The following is a 22,913-nucleotide window of genomic DNA, read 5'->3' as shown; positions in this document are numbered from 1 at the left end:
GAAAGATTTAATTTGAGCTGTAGACTTGAATTATGTTGTAAATTCATGTCTGAATAAAGAAAAGGGAACAAACACAGATAATTTATATAAGATGTGTTTGGTTAAAAAAAATCAACAATAAAAAAGGTTTTTAAAATGAAAGCATTCAGCCCATAAAAATCTGATGTGAAGGAGATCCATTTGATTATATCTGCCTCTTTTCAGGAGAGATAGTCCTCCCTTTCAAGTCATGATCACCACTAATAATAATTAAGTAGCATGGTACTTTTAACTTAGTCATAGCTATCATCATACATTTTAAAATTCAGTTTTATTGAAACCAAATTTATACATAATAAAACTGACTAAATTTAAGTTGTATAATCTAAGTTTTGATGATTGCACACATAATTATATAACAAATGTAATAACTACAATATGGAACATTTTTATCATCTCAAAAATGTTCCTTTCTTCCTCTTCGCAGGCAATTCCTTCTCTCCATCTGTGATTCTGAGCAATCATGAATCTGCTTTCTGTCCCTGTAGTTTTATATTTTTCTAGGATTTTATACAAACAGAATAAAGTAATATAAAAGGCAGGAGAGATATTTTATGATCAATTCATTATGAATCAATGATAATTATAAACTTATAAATACTTAACAACTGAATTCAAAATATGCAAAACTAAAATGGACAGAATTGAAGATAGAAATAGAGAATTCAACAATAATATTTGCAGACTTTAATACTTCACTCTCAAAAACTAATAGAGGCAAATAGAAAGAAAATCAGCAAGGATATGTAAAATATAAAAGAAAAATTATCAACCAACTTAAGCTAATACCCATTAACAGCAGCAGAATACCCTATTTTTAACCATACATGAAATATTCTTCAGGATAAATCATATACTAAGCCATGCAGTATAGTATTAATAAGTTTATAAGAATATGAATCATACAAGTGGAGTTAAAGTAGAAATCAAAAATAGAAGCTGAGCATGGTGGCACACGTGTGTTATCCCAGGAGGCTGAGGCAAGAGCTTTGCAAATTCAAGGTCAGCCTGGGCAATTTAGCAAGACCTTCTCATATATATATATTTTTTTTCTTCCTTTGGCCTGATTTTTTTAGTTGTAGACAGACACAATACCTTCATTATATTTATTTTTATGAGGTGCTGAGGATCAAATCCAGTGCCTCAGAAATGCAAGGCAATGCTCTATCAACTGAGCTACAACCCCAGCCCCTTGTCTATGGAAGTCAAAATTTAAGAGCAATGAACTAGGATATCTGGCAAAAGAAATTTTTTAGCAGCAAAGGTTCATGCCTGGCTGCTTTTAATTGCTTCCAGTGAAATAAAACCAAAGAGAGAAGTCAAAGGCAGAATTTATAATTGAAAGGGAAACAGAATGAAAACATTTGGGAAATTTTCAGCCTGGCTGTGTGGTAAAGAATGACAGAGCATTTTCATCAGGTCAGGTGATATGTGCCTATAATCCCAGCTACCCAAGAGGCTGGTCAAGAGGATTACTTGAGGAGTCTGAGGCCAGCCTGAACAACACAGAGAGACCCTCTCTCAAAAACAAACAAGCAAAGAGATTAGCATAGAGAAGGGGTCATCAAGACAATGGGAAAAAGAACCTAAAGACATCTCAGGAATCTTTGAAGTTCCCCTCCCCACAGGCCCAGAGCTCCAGAAGGGCTGAATGGTCAGCAGGAAAGGCCCAGGGTACCCTCCCCATTTTGGTTCCCCACAGAACTTTGTCAGGATTCTGCTCCCTGCATTCCAGACAGCACTCCTGAGCTGCTCCAACCTCTGCTCAAGCTGACTCAAGCAGCCCAAGTATGACTCCACCTGCTGCTCAGCCAAGATCCAAATGGTAAGCCTTGTGGTATTTGGTGGGGTTAAGTCTGTAGGTACATAGAAATCAAAAGCTGGGGGGATATGGCTTCTTCTATCCAGGTCAGCTGGGGGCCCAGGTAGAGTCCTGATGCAGAGGTGGAGTCACTGCCGAAAACCCCCAGTAGGACACTGCTTAGTAAACCCCGAAGCCACCTCAGGGGCTTAATGGAGGCAAGGGAGCAGTATCACTTTGGAGATCCCAGAACTGTAGAGCTACCAACATGCAATATCAACATGGGAGAGCTGTCCACAGGAGATTCTAACCCAAGAGAGCTAAAATGTAGGCTAGTCCAGCAAAAACCACAGGTGCCAAGCTACAGAGGCCTATGCCAATATGCACAGAATGTGGAACACAGACTCAAAGGAAATTATTCTTCATTAAAACTTAAGTTTTCTGTTTGTTTTTGTTATTGTTGTTTGTTTGTTTTTTATGGTGCAGGGGATTGAACCCATGGCCTTGTGCATGCAAGGCAAGCACTCTACCAATTGAGATACGTCCCCAGCCCCTCTGTTTGGTTTTGAACTTACTTGTGACTAGTTATCCCTTTCTACTTGCCTCTATTCTTCTTCTGAATGGGAATGTCTGTCCTGGGCTGGCCCTCCATTGCATTTGGGAAGTAGATAACTTGTTTTGATTTCAAAGGCTCATAGCTGGAGTGAATTTACCCCAGAATTTGCCCTTGAGTCTCACCCATATTTGATTCAAATGAAACTTTGGACTTTCAAGTTGGCACTGGAATGAGTTAAGACTTTGGGGCTATTAGGATAGAATGAATGTATTGTGCATATGACAAGGACATAAATGGGGGGGGGCAGGGGCAGAATGCTATAGTTTGAATGTGTTCCCCAAAGTTCATGTGTTAGAAACTCAAAACCCAACTTTATAGTTTAATGGCATCTGGAGGCAGCCCATTGTACAAGCTCAAAAAGTCCTTGATGGAATTAGTAGCTTTACAAAAAGAGGAAGAGAGACCCAAGCTAGGTAGTAACTTGCTCTGTCTTATCATATCATGTCCCCACCACACTATTTTGCAGTAAGAAGGTTCTCACCAGGTGCTGGGCAGATGCTGGCACAATGGTCTTAGACTTCCCAACCTTCAGAACCATGAGTCAAAGAAATTTTTATAAATTTTTAGACTTTTATAAATGACTCAATCTCTGGTATTATAGTAACATAAACAGTCAGAGATACTACCTAAAGACAGAATCCACAAAGAGAAATACAATTACTTTCAACTTTCTTCCTGATAGTTCGCTAACCAAAGAAAATTGAATTCATATCATAAAGAAAGAGAACAAAAATTGAGCACCCACACCTAGAGCCTGTAGGAACTTTGTCCCAGGCCATTGTCTGTTCTTCAGGCCCATTGATTTCCCCTACAAATCATTTACTATTCCCTTTAAAATTGTCTACAGCCCCCTGACTTCCCTCTTCCCTATGAAGACACTATGCAACCTTCCATCATCTGGCCCTGCTTTGAATTTCATATTTTACGTGGCTTCTGCACACTTGCATGCATCAATCAATTTATATGGTTTTCTTCCGTTAATCTATTGCCAATTTGTTTCAGCCAACTCAAAAGAGGCAAATCTTCAGAGACAAAGGGGGAATTTCCCTTTGCCCCATATATATCTCCTCTTCCCCCACCTGTCTCTTTCTTTGTAGTTGTTTCAGTGCTGCAGAGTGAACCAGGGCCTCATGCATATTAAGCACATGCTCCACCACTAAGCAGCCCCTGTCCTTACATATGTAAGGAAACAAATACTTGCATGTACAAGATCAAATGAGGACGCCTGAGAACTTAAGTTACTTATTTGTTAATTTTGTTTTTTATTTTATTAGGTCTTTGTGGTTATGCTTAGCAATTGAGTTCATCCTGACAAACTCAGAGATTACTTATTGTAATAGTTTACAGATTGAGGACAAAGGTTTGCTTCTACAAACAATGATTTTAAAATTAGGGATCTTTCACCTATCTTACCTCTGAACTTTGGAATCTAGTTAAATGATGTGTGTTTAGACTTTTAGACTAACACAGGAAAACAGCACTGTTTGAATACACTCTTTCCAACCTTCTGAATTTAGAAAGAATGTTCTGGTTTGCTTCTCTCTCTTACATACTGTCTAGGTGGCCATTCGTTATCAAGGTTTGCTTTCAGTGTTTTACTCACCAGCATTTTTTTTTCTGATCCTTCAGTTTAAAATATTTACAACATATCAATTTGTGTTATTGCATTCTGTCTTGTTTTTCGGACACTGATCAAGGAGTTATGTCATTTAGCTAATAAATATAACATCAACATGTTAAGTATTTTTATACTTATGAACTGAAAAATGTTAGTAAATAATTGAATGTTAACTAGCGTTTTTATGTCATATTTTTACTTGGATCAAAAAGTTACAGCTCTGACATAATAGCATGTACTTAAGACAAGGATCATATTTGTACAGAATAAAGTAGGGAGGAGTTATTCGAAATTGAAAATTTAGAAAACTTTTCCACTACTAGTTCTGTTGCACATGGTGTGTTGTTTAACATGCTGGGGAAAACAAGGACAAACACAAAACTCACAAACTTCATAAAGACAAAGTGTCTTGCCACAAAGGTAGGTAAGTATTAAGAAAATCTCCAGATACTTTACAAAAAAATATATTGCAATGCAGTGATAAAAGGACCACAACCAACAACAGCAACAACAACCAAAACAAAGAAAAATGAAGGGCAGGAAGACTAAAGGAAAATGTTAAAAGAAGAGAGTTGGAAAGGAAGAGAGATGAAAAATGTAAGAAAGGAAATCTAATTCATCCTCTTGCTATTAATTAAATCATATTCTTCTAATCTTAAGAGATCATTCAAAACAAAAGTTTTTGGACTTGTTTGCTTGTTTTGTTTTTGCCTTTGCAGTACAATGGCTAGAACCCAGGGGCGCTCTATCATTGAATATCCCCAGTGCCTTTGAAGTAGGACAGAAAAGGTTGAACAAAGATTTAGGAAATTCTTTGAATTTTATATCCGGGAAGGTATAGGTGGGGGGTGGTTGGAGTTTGCATGACAAGTGCTCTCTGTTCCATCCACCTCAACCAGACACAGGGTTCACAAGTTCTTTTGTTGTTGTTTTTTTAACTAAGAAAACAGAGATAATATCTTTTTGTACAACAAGCCTACAGACTCTAACCCTGTCACACCTTTTGTGCACAAACCTGGCCTTTATAAGAGAGGAAACTACCAACCACAAGAACATCTACAAACATCCTGCTGATCTGACAAGAGTCTTTTAGGTGGAAGTGCCTGGTCTGCTTCACCTTTTTATCTTTTATTTTGAGACATGGTCTTACTAAACAGCCCAGGCTGACCTGAAACTTGCTATCCTCCTGCCTCAGCCTCCCAAGTAGCTGGAATTATAGTTGTGCATCACTGCACCTGGCTTCAAAGTAGAAACTCTTATATTGACCTATAATAATGCCTGAGGGGAAATGGTCAGTTTGTAAAAATTCATGCTTGTCTGCATTGTTCATGAGTTGATACTTATAACTAGACTTAGATAGAAAAATGGTAGATGGAAAGGGGGAAAGGTAAATAATAAATATATCTTCAATTTTGAAATTGGCCTTGAAAATTTTCATTATACAATGTCCAGTTTACCCTCAATCAGCAGTCTTCCAAGTATTTGCATAATCATCTCTCATTGTATCAGTTAGAACTATGTTCAAATGAGGTTCTAAGAAATCTGAACAGTTTTAAAAATATAGTCTATTTTTTCTTGCATAAGAGGAAACTTGAGGTAGCCATCACTCAGTGGCTTATCTCCACAAGGTCCTAATGATCCCAAGATGCTGCTGGAGATTTTGGTATAGCAACACCAACCAGGGGAAGAGTTAGGAGAGGGAGATAGTACAACCTCATATTACGTTTCTTCTAAAAAAAAAAAATTAAAACCAAGAAAATTCAGTCATTTTGAAGAATAGAAAGAACTATTGGGTAAATTAACCAACAGTCTGAGACGTTTTCAGCAGCTAGTTTTATTGTTGCTGTTTTTGTTTTTGAGACAGGTTCCAGCTCTATTGCCCTTGCTGGCCTTAAACACCTAGGCTCAAGTGATCAGATTCCCCATTAGCTGGTACTAGAAGCTCACACCACCAAGCTGTGTTTTTGTTTTGTTTTGTGGTACTAGAGATTGAACCCAGAACCTTCACATGCTAGGCAAGCAGTCTATTGTGGAGCTACAACCCCAGCCTAAATACTGTTTTTAATTCTTTAGCCTAAAATCCTTATTATGAAACAAATAAGTTTGAAAACTTCAAAATAAACTGTAAGTCATTGATTCTGATAGAATTAAATATTCTATGAACTATAGTAACCTATATGTCCTCATCTTGTATTATGCCCTATAGTAATAAAACAGTAGGGCCTGACAATCAAGCATAGAGATGCACACCTGTATTCCCAGTGGCTCAGGAGACTGAAGCATTATTCTAAGTTCAGGGCTAGCCTGACAACTTATCAAGACCCTGTAACAAGATAAAATAAAAAGGGTTGGGGATGAAGCTCAGCACTTGCCTGGCATGTGCAAGGCCCTACAAGAAAGACAAAACAAAACAACAACAACAACAAAAAGTTATGACATTGTACACTCTCTTTGTGTAGGTATAACAAAATCCCTAAAGCAAGGGCTTCCCTTCTAGTGTCCCAATGTGGCAAAGAAACAGAAAGAGGGGCAGCCATGTGACGACAGCCATATGTAGGACAGGAAGCAAGAGAGGGAGAAGGACAAGGCTCTCCCTTACATAACAACCTACTGTCATGGGAATTAATGAACGCCTGTTGGACCCAACCCACTCTGCAAGATCAGCACTAATCTATTCATCAAGGGTGAAACCCCCTTAACCTAGTTACCTTCTACCGGGCTTCGCCTCTTAGAAGTTCCACCATCTCAATACCACCACGCTGGAGACCAAACTTCTAGCACATAAACCTTTGGGACAAGTCATATTCAAATCATAGTCCACACCTCTTACTAAGAGAACACAATTACCTTCAGCATCTGTCTATCAGGGATAGTTACTTGGCCCAACAGCATACAAAATTCAGTGGCTTATGGCTGCTCTATGTGACCTAATAAAGAAGATGAGTTGGGCCAGCAGATTCTTCTTCAGAGAAAATGAAACTTAATAAAGGAAGCAGAAATGCCGTGAAAAGATCTGTGCCTAGTAAATGTGAAAGTCTTCTGCACTGTTGAAATGGATCCATGGTAAGCAATGTTCATGTGCAAGGAAAGGTTGAATGGAGCAGTCTATAGAAGAAATTTGAGTGCCTACAATGCACCATTTAAAAATGTTATTTACATGATTTGAAAACCACAGGCTTAGTGTTTTAGTTAGCTTTGATAATTATTAAAAAAAATACCTGTAATAAGTCAACTTAAAAGAAGGAAAGGTTTATTTGGTTCACAGAAGCTTTCAGATCATGACCAATTTGCCCCAGTTCTTTGGGCTTGTGGCAGTAGAGTTCATCAAGGCAGGGGCATGTAGCAAAGGAAGCCTGTTTACCTTTGGACAAATGTGAAAGAGGGGAAAAGGAAGGGACTGGGGTCCCATTATTCCCTTTAAGGGCACCCCCACTCCGCAATGACCTAAGATCTCCCCACCTCTTGCAGATTTCTACCACATCTTATTAGTGTCAATCTGAAAACTAATCTTTTAACACTTGGACCTTGGGGGAACATTTAAGATCCAAACTATAGCACCTGACAAGTTTCTTAAAGTCACGAGAAAAGAGAAATACAAAGTTTCCAGAAATAGCTGTTTAATTTCTGTAGATCTTCTAAGAAAAATAAAATGCTATTCATTCTAATCTTTGAATAAATGTTAACTTACAATCATGATTAAGCAAAATAAGCAGTGTAAATCGTAGCCAGCTTACACAGAAAATCAATCTAGATCCTTTGCTATTGAGTAATGGTATTGAAAGATCTGTGCCTAGTATTTCATGTGAACATAACAAGTTCTGCTTGCTGGAAATTTAGAAATCCCTTTACAGAAAAACAAAAACAAATAAATAAACAAACAAACAAACAAAAACCACTGAACCATATTATTTTCCTGGACCAATGTAGTAGATTGATTTTGTTGTTGTTGGTTGATTGATTTTGTGGTTCTGGGTATTGAACTCAGGGTCATGCTAGGCAAACACTCTGCTGCTGAGTTTCATCCCCAGTACTTTCTAAATTTTATTTTCAGACAGGGTCTCACCAAATTGCTCAGACTAGCCTTGAAACTATGATCTCCAACCTCAATCTCCTGAGTAGTTGAAGTGACAGGTGTATACCACTGGGCCCAGATGTTTTTCTGGCATCAAATTTTGGTTCCCTAACTGCTTTGAATGTTTGCCCTTCAATTTTATTAGTTTATTTATTATGTTTCATAATATGTCCATACAATAAGAATCTGAGAAAATATCTCAGGATGGAAATAATTTTTCTTCTTCCCAACTGGTTTCACATATAGGTATTGATCAGAGCTATTCTCAGAGGAAAGTTAATAAAATAGACTTAGCAATGTTGGAACCTATCTTCCAGGTCTAATGAGAAGTGAGCAGAACCATTAGATTGTGTTCATGTTTCTTCCAGCAAATTCTTGGGCAAGTCAGGCAGAACAATTTAACCAACACTATCAAAGAATCTCAGGTTATCTATAGAAGAAGCCACAAGTCTCTCTGTTTATAATTGTTCCTATTTCTGACTGAATATTTTGGTAAAGTTAGGACCTGGCCATTGAAGCCCTGTTTTGCTCTTTTGAAAAGATTTGGTAGAAAGAATGATTCTATGGAATTCATTGAAACTCAAGGACCTCACAGGATTCTATGCAGACACCACGGTTGAGATTATTTAGATTTTTAAATGATAGTTCATATTGAGAATGCCATGAATTTGTTCTTTCCTGCCTGCAGAGATAGACAAAGGCAGAATGGCCTTCAAAGCTCAGCCTCTGTGACCAGGAAAGGTCACACACAAAAACCAAGAAACTATTTTTGATAACTTGGCCTTGGCTAAACTAGCTTAGCTCCCTGTGAGCTATTTAAAACCTGCTCTAGATTCTCAGGCAGCACAAACTCTTCCAATTACATGTTTACTAGTCAGCCTTTAAAGATTTCTGCAGTCCTCTACTCCTCAGCTAGGACACCCAATGCTATTAACCTTTAAGGGGAAACCCAGATATAACAGATTAATCTCCCGAAATATCAATGCATGGAGTTACATGTAATCAATTCCATTTTAGAGATCAGCCAATAAGCTAGTCATCCAGTGTCATTGGGGGAATCCACACTTAATCTGCCTTTAAATCTATGCTTTTCCAACTTAGTAACAGCTCTCTGAATCTGGTTTACTGGAAATAAAAAACTTGAAGAAATAGAAGACACATCCTGAGAAGCATGAGAAGGAAGTGATACATATTCCAGAGTCAGACTAGCTATAAACTTTAGCACTTTGATTAATTTTTCTGTGCCTCAGCCCCCCATTTTAAAATGGAGATGACAATAAGCACCCCATAGATTTATTGTGAGAGCAGAATGAATTTAATTTTTGTAAAATAGTGAAAACAATTTCCTGGAACATTCTGAGTGTTATCAAGAGGATTCTCCATCATTAGTACAATGCAAGAAATCCTGTTGTCCATAAAGGTTTATTTCCAAATGCCAAAAACAACTAAGGTTTTATCTTTTCTCTAAAAATAGGAAGTTGCCCTTGCTCTTTTATGACACCAATGATCTATCTCTTTTATCTTGTAAAAGCTCATGTGTGAGACAATGAAAAAAATGTTAAGAGGTGGAATGATTAAATTAAGAGCTGTAACCCTGTTGGTGAATTAATCCACTTGAATAAATCAACTGGGTGGTGACTATAGACAGGTAGGGTATAGCTGCAGGAAGTATATCACTGAGGGGTGTACCTTTGGGTTTATCTTTTGCCCCTGTGAGCAGAGTGCCCCTTCCCCTCTCCCTCTTGCTCTCTCTCCCCCCTTCCTGGTTACCTTGTTCTGAGATGCTTTTTCCTCTGCTATACCTTTTCACCATGATGTTCTGCCTCATCTCAGGCCAAGAACGATGGAGTTGGCTTACCATGGACTGAACCTCTGAAACCATGAGTCAAAATAAACGTTTCCACCTCTAAAGTATTTCTGTCTTTTGGTTACAGGGACACAAAGCTGACATCTTGCTCTAGAATAAATGTGGTCCCTGTCAATCATGAAACCGTGGATGTGAGGATTTTTTTTTTTTTTTGAGAGGGGGAGATATTTTCCCCCCTGCAGCAGGGGTGGAATCCGAGGTGCTCTACCAATAAGCTACATCACCACCCTTTTTAATTTTATTCCAAGTCACAGTATTGCTGAGTTGAAGAGACTGAACTTGAACTTGCAATTCTCCTGCTTCAGCTTTCTGGGTCACTGGAATTACAGGCCTGTGTCACTCAACCAGCAGGTATAAAGATTTCAAACTGCAAATATCGGGAGTGCAAATGTCTGTAAATAACTTTTATTTATCTATAATTGAAATTCATTTTATTTTCAAACTCCAATTTCTATCTGTAGTAGATACTTCATTCTCATTAATTCAAGGTAGCTTAGTCACTTTCAATTTAAAACTGTCTCTTAACTCTCCTCCTTTCACCTCTCTTCACAGAAGAAAGTTCCTGAGAGATTTGTATGGTGCTTGTGGGAGAACAAGGATTTCTGTGTCTCAGTGCTGACCTCACTCATATTTGATTGCAACTGGAGTGGAGTTCTGACTACCTGGATTTGGGTATTTGCCTCTCTCTCTACCGCCCTCCCATAAATTCCCTCGGCTAGTAAGCACAATCTGTTGCCTTAACCTAGATGGTCCACCTTGCAAATCCTGCTACATAGTCCCATAACACTGGTCTTGAATCCCCTAGCAGATCTTAATCTTTAGCCAGAAAGAGTTGGGGGGAAGAATGGACTAGCTCATGTTCACTTTATCCAAATATACCACACCACCATTTCTATTGGAGCCAACTTTTGTTGGTGCAAGATTCTACTGGTCAGCTATTATTGTATAACATATTACCCCCAACACTTCATGGTTTAACACAACAAACATGTGTTGCCTTTGTTTCAGTCAGTGAGGAATTCAGAAGCAACTTAGCAGGGTAGTTCTAGCTCAGGTCTCTCTTCTGACCTAAGCTCAGAAGTCTACCACCACTTCTGACCTATTCCACTGGTCACACTGACACAATGTTAAAGGGGACCACAAAAGCATGTCAGTACCGGAGGAGATCACTGGGAGACCTCTAAGAGGCCAACTCTCACATCAGTATCCATCAAGCTTCCTTTGTCCCAGAATTCCACATGGAATGCTGGGCAAAAGTCATTCTTCTTTCTAATCCCAAAACCCATGGAGATGGTACAGGATCCGAAATGTATTGTTTGGGTTCTCATTCTGTTTAATCAGTTCTTGTTTTTGCAGCACTGGAAACTGAACCCAGGATACTCTAACACTAACCTGCACTCCCAGCCCTTATTCTTTTATTTTGAGATGGGTCTCGCTTAGCTGCTGAGTCTGGCCTCAAACTTGCAATTCTCTGCCCCAGCCTCCCAAGTCACAGTATTACAGGTGTGTGCCACCATGTCTGGCGCAATAGTTACTCATTATGTGACTCTGGGCAATTTATTTAATGTTTCTTCCTCATACTCCTCATGTTTAAAATGGAGAAAATCACCACTGCTAACTTTTATTATGAGAATTTTAAAAATAATCTATGTAAAGCACTGAGAAAATCTGGCACATGCCTATTGCTTAGAAAACATCACCACTATCATCATTATCATTATTGCTATAAAGATTCAACCCAGCAGTGGAGTGAAGCCTCACATGGTACCTAAGCCCTCTGTCTCTTCCAAATCCTCCTCCAATCAAAGGAGTAATATTTTGGGTGGTTGTTTCTACTTTTTGTTTGTCTGTTTTTCAGTTTTCTTGCTTTATAACTTAAAACTCTTCTTATCCTTATCAAAGCCTCACCCCTTAACTGGGAGGTTGGGCAACTCCCCAGAGTTACAGGCCCTTTATAAGAAGTCCCATTGTTCCATGGGTTTTAGCTGACCTTGGAGGGTGAGGGCAAAAATATTGGCTGTTTTCTTAGCCCTTTTCTTTTCTGATTTTGGCTTCCAAGTCTCAGTTCTTGAATATCTAGAAGGCCAGTACTACCAGTATTGAAGTGGGAATAGTGGGTTCTAATTTTAATTTTTGCAAATTTACAAACACCCCTTCCATTGAAAAGGAATCAGTAGTAGTATTAGAAGCCAGTGTCACATCCTATCTGTCCTGTACATGATGGTTGTCATCTCAAAATACTGCTAGAATATATAGAATATAAAAATATTGTTAGCAGATGTACTTCTGCAATATACTAATAGGCAACACTTAAAAAGGTTTACAAGGAAAATGCAAAACAATTAACAAGAGTAATAACAGCCAATGTATATAATAGTTCTGAACCAAGAAACATAATTTCCTTATGATAACACTAATGCACCTGTTTGGCCTTTCCAAAAAACCTTAAGTAATTTGTCAATTTAATCACACATAAATTTTATCAATTCTATTTCTTTTTAAAGCCCATTTATAACTTTTAACTAACTTTTATAATTTATAAGACCCTTACTTAGTTTTATCTATTTTTCTAATTTGGGATCACAGTAAAACTTTATGACAAATTTTATCCTTTTGGACAGAATTTCAAATGGGCTTAATTGTAGCATTCTTTGAGGCCCATCCTAACATGGAACAGAGCAAAAAGCAGAGCCTTACACCAGTGAGGATGGCCTTTTGACAAATTTTAGCTTAAGTTTTTATATTTGAAGCTAATCCTTGCCCTCCTTCTAAATATCCTTCTATTTAGTAGTAAAAGAAGACAAAGTTTCATGTCCTATTTTTTGAATTTGTTTGAGGATCATTTAACATAATAGCATTGCATCTGAAACATGAATAAAACAGAAAGGCGAAGAGAGCTTTTAATTTCTTTGTGGAAAAAAATGGCAAAATGACTCCATGTTCCACATTGTCAACCTTTAAATCAATCAGATTCTCCTTATTATCTTTCCAAAAATACATTTATATTTCCACCCTCATGTAAATAATAACATAAGTATCCATATATAACTTATCAATAACATGTTACTCTTAGCCAATTGCAAAATTTAAGTGACATTAAAAAATCCCACCTAAATTTTCAATTTTTATGTAAGCCTGAAAAAGGCTATCACTACTAACAATTGTAATTTGGAGAACAATAGCTTGGTGAAATGCTCTCCTAAACTTTATATTTTAGAAAGATTGTACACTTGGAGAAACATAAATACATTTTACATACATAGAATCCAGTAACTATTAGCATCACAGTTACACAGAAGAAAATAATTTTAAACCACTTTCTATACATCAGAAATTTATGAGAACACATTTAATAGACCCATATATATTGTCTTCTTGCAGACTTTAAGAAGCCAAGAATGTTTGAGTTTATAATTAACATTTTAGTATTTCAGGTTACTTGTAAACAATTAGTGTCTTTTTTCATATTTTTATTGGTGCATTATAGTTATACATAATGGTGAGATTTGTTGTTACATATTGATAATGTACACGATAGAAAAATATAATTTGGCCAATATCATTTCCATCATTTCTCCTTGCCCTCCCCACCCCCTCCCCCTGGTGCCTTTTCTCTATTCTACTGATCTACATTAGATTTTCATGAGATCCTCCCCACATACCTTTGTCTTGGGTGTTTTTGCTTATCCTATTTATATCTACATAATGTACTGCTTTCAGCTAGTTTTACATTACCCATGAAAACTAAAATATCAGAAAAGCATACTTAATCTTTTAAATTATTTTTGTCAAAGAAAAACCCTGAAATCAATGGACATTGTATTTCAAACATCTAACAGAGACAAATACAATCCTGATTGGTTAATAACCTAGGCAACTACATAGTTTTAAATTATTTATTATTCTTTTATTTTTATATGCGTGTATTTATTTATTAGTTAATTAATTAATTATGTGGCACTGAGGATTGAACCTAGGAGCAAAAAAGCATTTGGGTTCATGTTTTCTGAGTTTATGAGTGCTCATTTATCTACAAGCTAATTTGGCACTGAGGGTAGGGATTTTGGATAAAAAGAAAGATAAAACTGAATTAAAGGAAAAGCCCATGAGCCACTGAGATGCAGAATGCACAGTTGTAAATCTTGAGTGACAATCCCTTGGCCCATGCTCTTGTAAAATGAGGGCAATGCAGAAGCAAAGGGAACACTGGGGGGAAATTGTGTAGCTCTACCCTGCCTCCATCTTTTGTCCAACCCCTAGCATCAAACCTCAATAAATATTAACACCCCGCACAGATGGGTTGCAGACTCTTCCTCTGGAGATAGACTGCATTCTGCATTGAACATGTATCTATGTTCCTAAATAAACCTCTATCTATGCCTTTATCTGGCATGTGCTGAAATTCTTTCCCATCATGTATGCCAAGAACCCTGCCAGTCCTAAGTCAAGTTCTCTCTTCTCTCTGGGAAGTCCTTAGACCCTTCTTCTTAGACATCACTTCTCCCACCACAGTAACCATGAAAGCAAAGTAAAAACACAAATACACATGTAGTCACAACAGATAATAGGCACATGAACACAAACATTCTTTGAAAAATAGAAAATTGTTTTACAGCTTTCATTTAAATTTGGTCATTTGTTAGTTTTTAAAAAGTTACTATTGAGGCCAGGGTTGTGGCTCAGTGTAGAGTGCTTGCCTAGCATGTTTGAGGCATTGGGTTCCCACCCCTGGCACCACATTAAAAAAAATAAATAAATAAAACAAAGGTATTGGGTCCATCTACAACTAAAAAATAAATTTTTAAAGTTATTAAAGTTATTATTTTATAGCCTTAAACAATTCTTAATCTTAAATCTTCACTTCCAAATGTATAACTTAATTGGAAATTTTTCATCTCAAAGACAGAATTTAAACATCATTGAGAAAACTCAGTGAAAATAAAAGGTTTAAAGGTGAGGCTGGTTATTCAAATTTAAGTTAATATCTTTCTATATTTTTAAAGTTGATCCATAGAGGGTGACATATTTACAAATGGAAATTTCTGTCATAAAAGATCAGAAAAAAAAAAACATACTTTGGGGAACTATCTAGTTGATTACTCCTTCTGACCTACTTTGTTTTCCAACCAGATGGAGTTCTTCAATGAGTATGGAAAAGAGCACTTTTATGCGTACCCAACTTGAGAAAGCCTTCCTTGAGCTTTATAAAACTTTATTTTTTATTTTTTAGTTGAATGTTTTGCCCAATGCTGTTTTTAGAATTTATTGTTTTAGAGGTTTATTGGCTTGAGCAAGAGTCAATGGTAAGGAAGTGTTTGGGGGTCAGTAAGATATTCTCTTTATAGAGATTCTTTCCCAGTCACTTATGGGCCAGATAGATATCCCTTTTAACTAAGAAGTATAAAAGTGTTTCAAGAGACAGGAAATGGAAAAGAGTCAAAGACAGAGCTATTTCTTTTATAGCTTACATAGACCAAGGATTGAACTCCCACATATAAGGGACAAGAGATTTGCAGATGCTCACTAAACAGAGCACACACCATATTTAGTGTTTCAGAAACCAAAACAGAGCCCATAGAGTTTTAGAAACCAGAACAAAGACCATGTAATGGTTCACTCAGTCTGTAATCTAATACGGACTTTCCGAAACCAAAACAGAACCTGTCACAGATGACTATTGTGTGACACATGAGCACTAAGGATAAGAGAAAGATAATAGAATATAGCAGGGATGGCTGGGGCAGCACCTATCAGTCATGGCTGACACTGAAGCTGTGGTTCAGATGCCATTTGTCATCCATGAAGCAGATCTGCATCAAACATCAGGGCTGTTCATCACCTTCTCTGGGACCCTCTGAAGAGGAAGACTTTTCTTTTTTTTTTTTTTAAATGAATTCAAATACCAAGACCAGGCAAATGATTTTACAAAGAAAATCATCTTTTTCTTAGTCATGGATTTATACCTCTATGTTAACCAATCACCCCTTTGGGCTCTCCGAAGGTATTGAGTTTGAGTAGCCCACTTCAGATTTTAAGAAAGGAAACAAAAGAAACAACCAAGGGAAATCAAAACCAAATAAAGCACCCTTCCAAAACAAATGTCCCCAAAGGAGAAGCTGGTACTTGTCTTTTTTTATTCTGTTTTATAACATTTGTTACCCCCAAACATCCCACATTAGATCTAAATGGCATAAAATCCCTCAGAGTGGAGACAAGATTCTGGACTTACTCAGATGGAGTCTGTTGAGTGTCCCCCAATGCCATTTCCTTTTTTTTTCCCCCAACAAAATTAGTGGCAGTCAGTGCAGTAAAGGGAAAGAAAAGGAGGTATCCCAAAGGCAAGATAACCTATGGCAGCTTCTGGAAAGTTCTCTCAAGATTCTCTCAACATGGAGGGCTAGTACCACCATGTCCTTACCACACTCTAATAGCATGAATGGGAAAGACTGGGTGTGTGTGGGCTCATTAGATTCCTATGCCCATTGTAATTGAAGGGGAGGCTCATTAGGTATTCTAGGCTACAGCTCAAAAGTACATCCTATAGAAAGTCAATTTCTTCCTGAACTTTAGGCAGAGGATCATGGACATAGACTGTTGGTCAGAGAACTCTAAGTTTGGGGTCCTTTTATAATACCATGAAGGCCTGGACATAAGGAACTTCTGCCTCTTTGCCTTTCATTCACAAAAGAGATCCAACTGCAAAATAGGAAGAACATTTTTGAGCCAAATTTCTTCACTCCCAAACTTGTATTGAGGCCATACAATGTTACAAAAGAAAAACAACATCTTTTTCTTGAGGCCCAATATTAGAGGCAGCTCAATTATTTAAAATGCAACCCAAAAGGGCATCAGTTGGGATCAATGGGTACTACCCATTTGGAGAAGTTGACAGATGTGTCCTTTTGGTCTGGAGATAAAATAGAGAGATGGAGGGAGCCCTTGGTATTCTCTTAATTCATCCATTAGTAAGGAAGACAGAACAAGCATGAGGTATGATTTTATGTCATCTTACTAAGTGTTTTGCTTCAGAAATTTTAAGTGTCTTCACTTGACAGACATGTCTGCCTCCAAGTATCCCCAAACACCATGATCCTTCAAGTTTGCTCTAGGTCCCACTAAGAGAGAAGAGAAAGACCTGCAAAAGGTTGGAGGACTGCTGACGATAGTAAAAATGATCTGCTCTCCTTTTTTTCTTCCCTAAATAACACTACCAAAGACAAATATTTTGAAAAGCATTTATAAAAACACATTGTACCAAATCCTATCATACATCTTTAAAAATAAATTAATATTCAAAATATTAATTTCAACTCCCAAATTTAGCTTTATGTAGTAAATTTGACTTAGAAATGTAAACTATAATATAGGAAACATCTGTATGCATTTTACTCAACCTAACTGCATGGGCATCAGGCCAGACCTCGGAGTGGAAGTACACCTCTATGCAGGTGATGTGCTTGAGGGCTGTGTACCACACAAAACTCCAGAGACCAGTAAGCACCACCACGTCTTCTGAAGGTACAGCTCTTATGTCATGCTAAGGCTGTATTAACCAACAAAACCTAAACAGTTATTTAAGTAAATCATCTGTAACACTTAAAGTACCTTTTATATCTCCATTATAAAATCTGCTCATAAAATAAACTAAGCATTAGATATAAATTATAACCAAAACAAGTTTTATGGGGTGGGGATATAGCTCAGTGGTAGAGAGCTTGCCTTGCATGCACAAGGTCCTGGGTTCAATCCCTAGCACCAAAAAAAAAAAAAAAAAAAAAAAGTTTTACAAGAATTAGATGAGAATGGCTAGCACTTGTGATAAAAGGCAAATCTCACCAAGAGCCAGTGAAAAATGCTGTCATAGGAAAGACTGGACCCTTCAGTGATGGTGTCATGAGCTCCCATGCTGGTCACCACCTCCTTGTTGACCAATGTGTACGATTCCTAAAGGAGAAGTTCCTCAGGATGCCTTATTAGTATCTCCCAGTTTTGTTGCTTTTCCAGCCAACTGGAAAGCTGCAGGCAAAGATGAGGGCACAGGATACCAGCTGGATTGCTCACAAGTTGCTTGTTTTGTACTCATTAGGTTCATGGGCATGCCTGTATTGGACAAACAGTTCATGGACATTTCATTTTGGAGAGTCAGTATTTTTCTCTGTATCCCTAAATTCCTACCTCAGTAATAACTAACGTAAGGAACAGGCACAAACACAAATGCTTCATCCATTACTCATTTAATCATCACAACTGCATGACATAGTGTGACATAAGAAGAAGTATATATAATTTCCTGAGTGATAGAAGGATAGAAGCATCTTTTGTTATAATACTTGACCTGAGTCACAGTACCTGATGTAAGCACTTGTAAAACATTTGGAATAAGTGCCATCTTTTGTTATTCATAATAAGCCCCTTTCAATCTTACCTGAGTTTATAGGAATGAGTAACTTTTAGAGGAAGGGTGCTAGTCACAAGAGGAATCAACACTGTGATTAAACATGCCTATATAATGGCACATCCACACACACACAAAAAAATAGGCTAAACAAAGGGATTCAGAGAGTTTCAGCTTGGTCAACACATGGACATGCTGGGGAGAGGGGGTACACTCTGATTCCACAAGACCAGAGCTTGTGGGCTTGGGACCTTCCAGTCCTTGCCCTTATAGGTCTTCACCTGGTTGTTCATTTATATTCTTTTTAATGTTTTTATAATAAACCAGTAATAGCAAGTAAAGTGTTTCTCTGAGTTTTGTGAGCCATTAGAGCAAATCATCAAAGATGAGGAGAGGGAGTTGTGGAAAATTCCTATTCATCACCAAGAAATGTGGGTAACTTGAGGGCCCACTACTTGTGACTAGCATCTGAAATGGGGGGCAGTCTTGTGGGACTGAGCTCTTAATCTATGGGGTCTGTGCTAACTCCAGATAGTTAGTGTCAGAATTGAATTAAATCACAGGATACTCATTTGGTGTATGCAGAGAAGTAGACAATTGTTTGATATGAGAAACTAAAATACTTGGTGTCAGAAGTATTATGAGAAACAGTTTTCCTTTATGTAAGTATTGTTACCTGAATTTATAGATGAAGCAAGCACATGGAGTGCACAGAAATTAATCAAAAGAGGTGACCTTGGAACCCAGGCAGCACAACTCCAATGTTTGTGCTCTTGACCACTACCTATTAAACCAAAATTCCTGAGCCCAGGAGATCTCTGAAATAAAAGAGTTTATTGAGCCATTGCAGAATACTAGACAGAGAAAGGACCAGGTTCCACTACTACTGAATAAGTTATACTGAGTTTTTTCTTTCTTTTGCAGCACTGAGGATAGAACCTAGGCACTCATGCACACTAGGCAAGCCATGTAACACTGTAACACTGAACTACACCCCTGAACCCTAATGAAAATTTGGGGAGGGAAGGACCAATTACATTGAACCTACACTCGTTGTTGGTAATAGGGGCTGGATTATTCCAATGAGGAAGGAAAGTCTTCACCTTTGAGAATTTCTAAAGGAAGGGAACCATAGTACAATGTCATCACTTCTAGTCATTTACTCTCCAGTACCAGCTGTGGGCACCCAGCACTCCTTGCTTGTCCCAATGTGGTTCTTGCTATGTTGTATTTATATTTCTTTGTTTACAGGCTAACTTTCCTATTGGACCATGAGTTGCTCAAGAAAAGAGACTACCTTTCAATCATTCTTATATTTACAGTATCAAGCACAGTTCCAAGGCTAGAATCAGTGGTCAATGAAATGGCTTCTGGATAGAAACACTAGCAATTAAAGTAAAATTTGAAAGAAGCCTCTGGGTTTTTGTTTTGCTTTGTTTTGTGGCACTGTGGTTTGGACCCAGGGTCTCACACACACTAAGCACATGCTATACCACTGAGCCACATCCCCAGTCCCAAGAGAAGCCTTTTGGGAAAAAAAAAGCTGAAATGGGAGAAAGTTGTAAGACAGCCTGAGTAGTCTTTGTGCCAAGAGTTCTTTCCTGCAGCCCAGGACACTCATGGAGGATTTAAGAGCTTTGACAACAGAGTCAGAAATCCAAGGTTATATTCTCAGCCTGAAAACATGTTAGTTTCACACCCGTGGCTCTTTACTAAACTTCTCTATACCATGATTTTTCTATTGACAAAACACAGGTAATGAAGTACATAACATTTTGCTGATGTGGGAATTAGAATCACGTTGAGTTTTTGGCAGTATGTCTAGCATTCTGTAATGGTTTCATATTTGCTAGCTGCCACCCATCATCATCATCATCTTCATCGTCTTTGGTACTTGGCACAAACTTATAACTAAGACATCTTTTTCTAAATAATTTTTAAACAATTTTTAGTGTGTGTGTGTGTGTGTGTGTGTGTGTGTGTGTAATTGGGGATTGAACCCAGGAGCTCTCTATCACTGAGAAGAAACAGAGAATGAAGGTTCATGAATAATCCACTAACGGGTTTTAAACCTGTAAGCATTCCTAGTTGCATGGTTGTCCAAACACAATATTTCCTCAGGTCAGGAATGGTCTTTTTCCAACTTCTGCAAGAAATATCAGCTTCCACTCCTTTCCCATCCTCTCCTCTTCTCTTCTCTTCTCTTCTCTTCTCTTCTCTTCTCTTCTCTTCTCTTCTCTTCTCTTCTCTTCTCTTCTCTTCTCTTCTCTCTCTCTCTCTCTCTCTCTCTCTCTCTCTCTCTCTCTCTCTCTCTCTCTCTCCCTGAGGAATCATTTCAACATATCAGACTTGAGAGTTTTTATTAAGTAGTACCTTAAAGATAAGATGCAAAACAACAAACTGGAAAATTAGGATTTAGACAACATTATTGTTGAATGATTTCCCAGGCAAAGAGTAATACACATTGATATCCTATCAGATCATGACTGGAGCATCTTCTCAAGTAGAAGAAGAGTCATATGAAGATATGTTTCCCTTAGAAGATCTAAATTGCTTGAGTTCCTGCTATTTCCATTTCAGTTTCCCTTACAAGAACAAGGAATTTCAAGGATTGGGGTTGTAGCTCAGTGGTAGAGTGCTTGCCTCACATGTGTGAGGAACTGGGTTTAATTCTTAGCACTGCATATAAATAAATGAATAAAATAAAGGCCCATCAACAGCATATATATGCATATATTCCAGATTTGTAAAAGAATTAATTTATTGAAATGGTTTTTTCATTCAGTGATCAAAATGAATAGACTTTCCCAGTGTGGCGGTCATGCCTATAATCCAAGATACTCAGAAGCCTGAGGCAAGAGGATTCCAAGTTCATGGCCACTCCCCGCAATTTAGTGAGACCCTGCCTCAAAAGGCGGGTGGTGGGGGTGCTGAAGATGTAGCTAGGTGGTAAAGCACCCCTGGGTTCAATTCCCAGTACCAAAAAATGAATAAATAATTGACATTATCATCACATCCATAACTAGAGAGGTTAGAACACTTTGGGAATAATAAAGGCACATGACCCTCTGGTTTGCAGTGCAGTTCAGCTACATTGAAATAAATACAAATTGGTCAAAAAGGTGCTAAGAAAGGAAGGTTGTTCCTAAAGAAACATCTCTATCAAGGAAACACATCATGCAGAAGATGTGTTTGGAAACACTCTCTAGAAATGGAAATGTTTTATTGATACAAAATGGATATAGCTCTCTCCTGAATAACCAAACATGTGGAAGTCCTTTGTTTTCTTTGTACCGGGGATTGAATTTAAGGGCGCTCAGCCACTGAGCCACATCCACAGCCCTATTTTGTATTTTATTTAGAGATAGGGTCTCACCGAATTGCTTAACACCTTGCTTTTGCTGAGGCTGACTTTGAACTCAGGATCCTCCTGTCTCAGCCTCCTGAGCTGCTGGGATTACAGGCATATGCCACCGTGCCCCGCTAGAAGTCCACTTTTTAAATGAATTTTAATGTAATAGGTGACTCTCTTCTGTACCCCATGAAATCTTTGAATACATCTATTATTGCATTATACTTTTGATGTTCTGTTATCTCCCCAACTCTATTTCAAACATTTTTAAGATTGGTTCTATAGTTTTCATTTGTGCAAACATAGCACCTACCTTGGTTTCTGACATAGGAGATAATGGAAAAACATGTTGAATGGATGAATGTATAAATATTTTCTAAGGTTTATTGACCTTGTGGTATAGTTAGAATCACAGAGGGAAAACACAAAGCAAACTGCTGAAAATAAAGGAAGCAAGATAGAGAAGGAGGGAGAAGAAGAGCAAGACAGGAGAACAGAAGAGGAGATGGAGAGGGAGAAGGACTACATCATAGTATTCTTTAAAATATGGTCAGCCACAAAAGTAGACCACGAGATGAAGGCAGTGGATTTAGACACACAGGTCTGAATCAACTCAAAATCCGACATAAGGACTATTTTTTTTTATTTACAGATGAAAAATAGTTGGCATAATTGCCAACTTAAGGGAAGTCTAAGGAAATAAAATGCACTAATAATAAAACATATTGATTATTATGTAGATGCATGTGGATAGAACCAAAAGAATACTCTGGCACTGGAAAGGAAAGCATTTCATAACAATTTTTTTTTAATCTTTAAAAAGGAGATTTAGTCCCTAAAATACTAAGTGTCCTTAAGGATCCATTTGCTCTGGAACTCAGTAATTCCAGTTTGTCTTTGATGGCACTAACCTATTGGCCTCTCATAAAATAAGAATTTTCAACATGATGAAATTAAAATGACATCACATGGTTTGTGCATTTTAGTAGCTTCACTGAGTTCATTTTTTAAAAAGTCTCTGAGTATTTTTGTTCCCTTTTAAATGCCAGTATACAGTCTCATTTAAAGTTTTCTGTCTTATTTACTGTTCACATCCAATTATAATACCAATGCTGAACATCCCCACACCATTGTTCTTCTTTACTTGTCTAAA

At 37.6% G+C, this 22,913-nt stretch overlaps 1 long non-coding RNA gene across 1 annotated transcript; it reads left to right on the top strand.

Annotated features, from left to right (window-relative positions):
* The first annotated feature begins 10,278 nt into the window (after positions 1–10,278).
* Positions 10,279–19,711, top strand: LOC144255749 (uncharacterized). The gene is made up of 3 exons (XR_013343918.1): positions 10,279–10,364; positions 10,566–10,685; positions 19,660–19,711. It is a non-coding gene; the product is annotated as an uncharacterized LOC144255749 (long non-coding RNA).
* The last annotated feature ends 3,202 nt before the right edge of the window (positions 19,712–22,913 follow it).

Source organism: Urocitellus parryii, chromosome 7, assembly GCF_045843805.1.
Source record: "Urocitellus parryii isolate mUroPar1 chromosome 7, mUroPar1.hap1, whole genome shotgun sequence".
NCBI classification, from domain to species: domain Eukaryota; kingdom Metazoa; phylum Chordata; class Mammalia; order Rodentia; family Sciuridae; genus Urocitellus; species Urocitellus parryii.
The sequence above is the reverse complement of the archived record's forward strand: the minus strand, read 5'-3'. Positions and strand labels throughout refer to the sequence as shown.